The 9,546-nt window shown below is 35.4% G+C and overlaps 1 protein-coding gene across 1 annotated transcript in view; it reads left to right on the top strand.

The window, feature by feature from the left end:
- DNAI1 (dynein axonemal intermediate chain 1) overlaps window positions 1-9,546 on the top strand; it is a 247,207-nt gene that overhangs the window by 855 nt on the left and 236,806 nt on the right. The window lies entirely within an intron of this gene.

Raw genomic sequence — 9,546 nt, 5'->3', positions numbered from 1 at the left:
AGACTTCACACCTCTGGGCAATTGGTTCCTAAAATGGCCCTTTCACTATGGCTGTACAGCTGAGAGTGTTGATAGGAGGACAGTCAGGTGAAACCTGATAGAGTAGTAAGGCTTTCCAAATAATGCATCTATTATATTTGTGTTCGCTTGTGGTGTTTGTGTTCCTGGGGAAACTCTTATGGATTGGACTTTACTGTGAGATGCTTAGGACTTTGGACACAGAACAGAAGAAGGAGAGGCAATTATAACTGCATAGCAAGGTCATTAACAGCTGCATCCTTGACAGCACCTTCTGAGTCCTTCCTTTTTCTCCAGCACATTAATTTAATGTTTGAAGAAACCTGACAAATGACCCCCAGCTGATCTTTCATTATCACTTAGCCTCCAACCTGTTTCGTCCTCCATCCCCTACATGAATCCTTTGAATGCATCTCTATTCCCATACCTCATTTATCCATACTTCACTTTTCCTGAGCCTCTTTTCTTTTGTCTCACACTCTGGACTGTCTTCCTAAATTATGTGTCTACTCAGTAAAAAGCTCACACTGTGTCATTCAAGTCACTGTTTCATCATTTTTCCTATTTTATGGGAGTTCTAGGAATCACCCTATTGGGTCAGATCCATAATCCAATTAAACTAATGTTCTCTTGCCAGCAGCAGCATCAAGCAGTGTTCTGAAAAATGGTATGATTAGTTATGTGCTAGATATTCTTATATGAATGATAGAGCCTAAGTGGGTCCTTTCTATCCAAACTATTTTAAAATTTGTTCATATTCCTTTTTGTCCCATACCTTAATCTAATGAATTCCATAATTTTATGTAAAGTAGGATAAATGGGGAAATGTATATGAAATGTTCTGAAAACTGTAAAATACAAATCTGAGTTATAATGTTTTAAAATGATGATGGTGGTGATATTTGTCCTAACATTAACTCATCTCAAATTTCAAAGAGAGGTCTTTTTCATCCTAGAATTTGAAGGTTTGATGAATAGTCCATGGTCAGCTTATTTAGGTGACATATGATCTTATAGCCATTGATCAGGTTTCCTCTAGCCTTTATTGTCTCAGGCAGAAAACTGCTACAGAATCATAGAATTTTGGAGTTGGAAAGGGGCCTCAGAGGCCGTCTTGGGTAACTTATACTTGAAGAACACATCTCTGCCAAATGGTTTTACAGGCATTGCTTGAAGATATCCAGTGAAGAGGAATCTACTACATCCTGGGACAGCCCATTTTACTTTTGGATACCTGTGTTAGGAAGTTTTTCCTCATATCAAGTCTAAAGTCACCTTTTTGCAATTTCCAACTTATTCTGCCTTCTGGAATCAAGCAGCAGTAAAATCAATCCCTCTTCCATGCCATAGGTCTTCTGTGAAGATGGTACCATGAGAGGTTATGAGGGAGCCATCTTCAAAGTTCTCATTCTTAAATAGCAATAGAAATTTAGAAGAAAAAGCAAAACTTCTAAATAGGCTTAAAAGAAAATTTTAAAAATCAGTCAGGCAATGACCAAACTTAAGAAGAGTCTCAAAATAATGAAAAGTCAAATGGGTTAAAGGAAAGAAAGAAAAAATACAAAAAGAAAAGTACATAGAAATTCAGTTGCATCAGAAAGCTAAACTCTTCTCCAGATATAATAAAATGAATGAATGAATGAAACATATATTGAGCACTTACTATATGCCAAGCATTATGCTAAGTAGTAGGGATACAGATAGAAAAATGAGACAGTCCCTACTCTCAAGGATCTTACACTCTAATTGGGAGAGGTAGGACATATAAGAGAGTTCAGTTGCAGGGTAGATAACAAAGCCCAGGGTTTTTGAAAGTGTAGCAGCAAGTCAGATGGCAAGGTCCAGAGGACTTTAGGATGCTGTTTCAGGGCAGATTGTAAGGCCTGGTGGTCCTCTATCTCAATAAAAAGATTGTACTTGGTAACTCTTAGTAACCCATCCCAGTGGCATGAACGCCTATCACTCTTCTTGCATGGCCATTCTAATGAGGCCTGGTCATCTCTTACATTCTAGTTGGAAATGATGGGGATGGTGAAGGATGCTGAAGAAATTAAATGAAAAAAAAAAAAAGAAGAAATTCGAAAAAAAAGAGAAAGTGCTGAAAATAAAGAGTGAACTGAACCTAACTAAAGAATCTCAGGACAAAATGTTGTTGAGACTAAAAAATTTGGAAATTCCTCTGGAGAATATAACATATTACACTGGATTCAATGAAAAGTAGAATTATTTTTACTAGAGGCTGGACTAGCAGAAAAAAAGAGTAGAAGCAAAAAAGCAAACCCAGAAAATTGCTTAACTGGAGAAATGTTTGGAAGAAATGTAGAGAAAAATGATAGACCCAGAGGACTTAGCAAGGAGAAGAAATTTAAGACATCCAACTTCTAGACAACTGTGAAGAAAAGGATAGAATATGAAAGCATAAAAGAAATTTTCTCATCAATATTGGAAGTGAGAAACATTGCAAAAAGATCAAATTCAAAGAATGTCAACAGGGAATTCTATATTCATATAGTTGACTCTTTCCTTTCTCTAGTTCCTCAGTAGGATGGATGTTTTTTGAGGGCAGGAGCTGTTTGATTTTTGTTTTTTGTTTTTATTTTTATCCACAGTACCTTGCACATAATAATAAATACTTAGTAAATGTTTATTGAATTATCCCTTCTGTACATTTTAGTTGTCTTTCCTCTAGCATAATGATCAGAACTATACATGATATTCTAGGTATGCTGCACTTCATGATTTTACTTAAGGCTTGGGTAACATTTTCTACTTTCAGTCCCTTTCTGATGTTGCACTGGGCTGACAACCTCAGGGATCTACAATAATTTCCTAGGCGATGACCCTTTAGAAACTACTTTATTATGAACAAACTGTTCATCCTTAATCTCTTTTTCTTTTTTTAACTTTCACTCCTTCAGTGTCCTCACATTAATTGAAATATGCCTTTCCCCTTTCTTGCCCCCTTCCCCATACTACATCCCTTGATACCTTTTCTAATGTATGTTTTTCCTTCTTTATCTCTTTAAAAACAGGACAAAAAGTCAACTTAGTCTTGAGTCCATATCTTCTGTAGATAAGTTGAAGAAACTAGACACATTTAGTCTGTAGAAGAGAAGATTCCGGGAAGACATGATACCTATCTTCAAGTTTTTGAAAAATGATCATGTGAAAGAAGGACTAGCTTTGTTCTATTTGGCCTCAGAATACAGAGCCAAGGCTAATGGGTGGAAACCACATAAAAGAAATAAAAAGACAAATTTAGTTTATATCTTTGTCTCTCTAACACAATGCTTAATACAAAACATGTACTTAATGAATATTCACCTAATTGTCCTTTTGAGACACCTTTTGATTCAGTGAATATTTATTAAGCACCTATGCGTACAAGATATTGTGCCAAATGAGTGTGGTGGATGATGAAGATCTGTGATTTTGTCAATGTAGGGGATTTTGCTCATGAGTCTTTAGAGAATTTCTGGGGACATTAAAAGGTTGAAGTGATTCCGAGTTTGTCAGGAAAATGGAGAAAAAAATGAGTTCCTCAAGGAGTTTGTATTATGCTAGGATCAACTAACGACCTGTCTTCCTTTGAAGTTTCCGTCATCTAATTACACCCCCAGTTCTTGGTGCTGCCATCTATTAATCACCAGGACATTTTCTCACTTTTCTCAATGACTGTCTTCTTTGTTAATTTAATTCAACAAACATCAATTAGGTGACGTTTACTGTATGTGAAGTGCTATGTTAGGCTCTGGAGAAAAAGACAAAAAATATTCTAAGAAAAAAAAGTCCCCTTTCCTCTAAAAGTGCACGTTCTGCTAGGGAATGTATTCTTTATTCTAACTAATGGTCCCTCCATTCATCCACATTTTCCCAGCCCATCATTCCTGACTTCAGTTCCCTTCTCTTACAGTCTACGGTCAACAGTACAGTCCCTTTCCCTGTGACTTTCCCCTGTTCCCACTCTGGTAATCTCCAACATTGGAAGACTCACTCTTACTTTACACTCTTCTCAACATCCCTAAGTAGCAGAGTGCTAGTGCTAATAGAGTACACTGCACATTTATGCTATCTTATCTCAACTGGGTCCTCACTGCTATACAATAATTCTTTTATTCATATCTGATTTTTTTATCTTTAATTTAATTTAATTTTTTAATTAACAAGTATTTATTTTCTCTTCCCCTTCCCCATTTAAAAGAAAGACAAAACCCTTATGTCAAATATTGATAGTCAAGCAAAATCCAATGTTATTAATGTCCAAAAGTGTGTGTTTCATTCTGCATCTTTAATCCATAGCCTTTGTCAATAGATGAGTAGCATAGTTAATCACTCCTCAAATCCTGATTAGTTATTGTATTGGTAAGAGTTCTTAAATCTATCAAATTTGTCTTATAATGTTTTCTTATCATATAAATTGTTCTCCTGGTTCTGCTCACTTCATTTCTGTATCAGTTCATAGAACTCTTCCCTGAGAATTTTTTCATATGGTTATTGGATGGCTTGGATTTTTTTCCCTTGAGGGCTACCTGTTCCTATCCTTTTGTGAAATGGATAAATATTTACAAAAATATAAATTGCCAAGATTAATGGAAGAGGAAATAGAATACTTAAATAACCTCATCTTAAAAAGTGAAATTGAACAAGCCATCAATGAACTTCTAAGGAAAAATCCCCAGGGCAGATAGATTCACAAGTGAATTCTACCAAACATTTAAAGAACAATTAATTCCAATACCATATACACTATTTGGGAAAATAGGCGACGAAGGAGTCTTATGACACAAATATAACACAAATATCTAAACCAGGAAGAGTGAAAACAGAGATAAGTTATAGATCTATTTCCCTAATGAATATTGATGCAAATTTTTTAAATAAAACACTGGCAAAGTGATTATAGCAATATATCACAAGAATCATACACTATGACCAGGTGGGATTTATACCAGAAATGCAGGACTGGTTCAATATCAGGAAGACTATCAGCATAATTGACCATATCAGTAATAACACCAACAGAAATCATCTGATTATCTCAATAGATGCAGAAAAAGCTTTTGACAAAATGCAACACCCATTCCTGTTAAAAAACCACTAGAAAGCATAGGAATAAATTGAGTTTTCCTTAAAATGATAAGTAATATTTATCTAAAACCATCAGCAAGCATTCTCTGTAATGGAGATAAGCTAGAAGCCTTCCCAATAAGATCAGGGGTGAAGCAAGGTTGCCCATTATCACCACTATTATTTGATATTGTACTTGAAATGCTAGCTATAGCAATAAGAGAAGAAAAAGAAATTGAAGAATTAGAATAGTCAGTGAGGACACTCTTGGCAGATGATACGATGACATACTCAGAGAATCCTAGAGAACCAACTAAAAAACTAATTGAAATAATAACTTTAGCAAAGTTTCAGAATATTGCCAACAAAGTCCAGCAACAAGAAATAGAAAGAGAAATTCCAATTAAAATAATGATAGGCAATATAAAATATTTGGGAATCTACCAACCTAGAAAACCCATATGAACACATAAATAAACAAAACACTTTTCACACAAATAAAGTAAGATCTAAGCAATTGGAAAAATATTAATTGCTTATGGATAGGCCAAACCAGTATAATAAAAATTATAATTCTACCTAAATTAACTTACTTATTCAGTGCCATGCTTATCAAGCTACCAACAAATTATTTTATGGAGCTAAAAGAAATCATAACAAAATTCATCTGGAAGAACAAAAGGTCAAGAATATCAAGGGAATTTTTTTTAAAATGTGAAGGAAGGTAGCCTAGCCATACCAGGTCTTAAACTGTTTAATAAAACATTAATGTTCAAAACAATCTGGTTCTGTCTTAAGAAATAAAGTGATGGATTAATGGAATAGATTAGGTACACAATACATAGTAGTAAACAGCCATAGTAATCTAATGTTTGATAAACCCAAAGATCCACATTTTTGGGACAAGATCTCACTATTTGACAAAAACTGCTGGGAAATGTGGAAAACAATTTGGCAGAAACTAGGTATAGACCAACATCTCATGCTGTATACCAGGATAAGGTCAAAATGGGGACATGATTTAGACATAAAGGGTGATACTATGGACAAATTAGTGGAACATGGAATAGTTTACCTCTAACATCTATGGATAAGGGAAGAATTAATGACCAAACAATAGATGGAGAGCATTATGAGATATAAATGGGTAATTTTGATTATGTTAAATTTATAAGTTCTTGCACAAACAAAACCAATGAAGCCAAAATGAGAAAGAAAGTAGAAAGCTGGGGAAATTTTTTTTTTATAGCAAATATCACTGATAAAAGTCTCACTTCTCAAATATATAGAGAACTGAATCAGATTTATAAGAATACAATTCATTCCCCAATTGCTAAGTGGCCAAAGGATATGAACAGCTTTCAGAAGAAGAAATCAAACCTATTTGTAGTGATATGAAAAAATGCTCTAAATCACTATTGATTAGAGAAATGCAAATTAAAACAGCTCTGAGCTACCAACTCACACCTTTCAGATTCACTAATATGACAGAAAAGGAAAATGATAAATGTTGGAGCAGATGTGAGAAAATTGGGACACTAATGCATTATAGGTAGAGTTGTGAACTGATCCAACCATTCTAGAGAGCAATTTGGAACTATGCCCAAAGGGCTGTAAAACTATGCATACCCTTTGAACCAGCAATACCACTAGTAGATCTGTATCCCAAAGAGACCAAAAAAAAGGGGGAAAGGACCTATTTATTCAAAAATATTTAGAGCAGCTCTTTTTGTGGTGGCAATAAATTGGAAATTGAGGGGATGTCCATCAATTGGGGAATGGCTGAACAAGTTGTGGTATATGATAGTGGTGGGATACTATTGTGCTATAAGAAATGATGAACAGGTTGATTTCAGAAAAATCTGGAAAGATTAACATGAACTGATGCATACTGAAGCAAGAAGAACCAGGAGAACATTGTATACAGTAACAGTAATATTGTATAATGATCAACTGTGAATGACTTAGCTATTCTCAACAATACAATGATCCAAGACAATCCTAAAGGACTCATAGTGAAAAATGCTGTCTGCCTTCAGAGAAAGAACTTATGGAGTCTGAATGCAGATTGGAGCGTGTTGTTTTCAATTTTCTTTATTTGTGTGTGGGGGGGAACTGGGGGGTGGTCTATATTTTCTTTCATATTATGACTAATATGGAAATGTTTTTTGCATGATTGCACATGTATAACATATCAAATTGCTTACTATCTCAGGGAGGGAAGAGGAGAGAATTTGGAACTCAGGATTTTACAAAATGAATGTTAAAAATTGTTTTACATGCAATTGGGAAAAAATAAAATATTATTATACAAGTAGCACTTGAATCATTTGTGATCCTGATTGTGGCTCCTCAGTACTTGAATTTTTTCAAGCTGGCTCTTTGCAATAGTTTTTATTTGACCTGGAAACTTTGGATTTTGGCTATAATGTTCACTGGAGTTTTCATTTTGGGGTTTCATTCAGAGAGTCACTAGTAGATTGTTGCCATTTCCATCATATTCTCTGGTTCTAAGAAATCTGAATGGTTTCTTGAAGTATGATATCTGCACTCTTTGTTTGGTCATGGCATTCAATAGTCCAATGATTTAATCCCCCCCCCCCCATCTGTTTCCCAGGTCAGTTGTTCTTGCTGTGAGGTACCTTACATCATCATCATAATCATCATTCTTCTTCTTCTTCTTCTTCATCATCATCATCATCATCATCGATAGATTTTGTTTTAATATTTCTTGTTGCCTCATAGAGTCATTGGGTTCTATTTGGTTCATTCTAATTTTTAGGGAATTTATTGCTTCAGTAAGGTTTTCTGCCTCTTATGACAACCTGTTAATTCCCTTCCCTTCCCTGTTCACAACCTACTTTTATCTAAGAGTAATTTTTTTTTTATTATCTAGCTCTGGTAGTATGCCATTTCTACCTTTTAGGGATTTGCATTTCATATTGTACTGTTCCTATTATACTTTCCTATTGTACTGTTCCCTGAGAATATTGACCTGAGAATATGGAATAGAGGGAAAATAACAGGTAATACCTTCACCAAATAGCTGTTCAAACTTTGGTAGCTTGAAGGAAATACATTGCAGCATTCTGAAATCTATCTTCCTGTTGAACTCAAGAGAGGAGAAAGTAAGACCAAAAGTAGACAATAGGGAAAAATAGCAGAAACAGTAATGCATCAAAGCGAACCAAGGTATTCCTGAAATTTGGGAGAAATGAGCCAAAATGAGATTTGGCTCTGCCTTCTCCTGTGGGAAGGTCAAGGACAAAATCTAATTATATGTGGGGCCAATCCATATTTGAGGCAGTATTGTTATATCTATAATAACAGGCCAGTAGGTTAGCATTTCTTTTAGCAGTCTGAGTCATATATTTATCTAGAGCTAGAAGAGATGGTAGAAATCTTGTGAATCCTGGCATTGATATCCCTGTGTAACAGGGAGAAATATAATTATTCCTGCTTTCCTGAGGGAGGAAACTGACTGTGGACCAGAGTGGCCAAGCTTAGTGGCTGAACTGATCTGATCTTTTGTTCCAGTGCTAATTTAACAAGCAAATCCATAAGAAAAGGGAGAAAATTTGCCAGAAAATAGGAGAGAAATTCTTGTTAGGCAGAAAGTCTCTGAGCAAATATAAATATCTTTATTCTGTTACCTTCTGAGGTCTGACAAAGGGTCCATTGGCTTACAGGTGTGTTAAACTATCTTGGGCATGTCAAATTACTAAAATCTATGCTTACTTCAGTGTTTCCAAGAAAGAAAATTTCCAACCTTGTTGGCAAATAGCTTATAAATTGGCATTCCTAGGGGTCCACGTTGCAGTAAAATAGACAAAAAGGCTAAATTTTCGCTTCCTTTAGCTTGGTCTCCAAGCAGCACTACCACATACTGTATTTCTAACAATCGTTTACTGTGGAAATAGCTGACATTCACAAAGTGGAGCTAGCAGGAGATTACAAAAGTGTTTTACTAAAATGCCAGCCTCAATGCCTTTCAACAGCTGCTTTGCCTTTCTCCCCAAAGTGCTCCTTTCCCCCTTTTCTCTCTGCAGTCTATTAGTTTGGTTGATTTTTCTCCAAATGAAAATATAGTCTTTTGTGCTTTGCACAAAGAAAGGAAGATGACAAATTCTCTGTGTTGAAGGTTAGAATGAGCTTAGTGGGATGAGGAGGCTCTTCTGATTTGCTTCCTAGGCACAGCTGGGTGGCATCAAGTGAGGAGGAAGTTTTTAATGAAAAAAACTTGTGAAGGAAGTCCTAGGCTGCATATGACTGTGGGTACAGTTAACTTCTCTGACAGGATATAGGAAACTAGAAATTGATTAGAAATTTAAAAGGGTACCTTGAGAGGACATGTGGTATAATGGGAAGAGTGTGGGATTTGGAGTCACAAGGCCTAGGTTCAAATCCACACTTTGTTATCTATATAACCCTGGGAAAGTCACGATTTATCTGGGTCTGAGG

This window comes from Vombatus ursinus, unplaced genomic scaffold, assembly GCF_900497805.2.
Source record: "Vombatus ursinus unplaced genomic scaffold, bare-nosed wombat genome assembly UNPS02014832.1, whole genome shotgun sequence".
Classification (NCBI taxonomy): domain Eukaryota; kingdom Metazoa; phylum Chordata; class Mammalia; order Diprotodontia; family Vombatidae; genus Vombatus; species Vombatus ursinus.
This window is presented reverse-complemented; position numbering and strand designations above follow the sequence as displayed.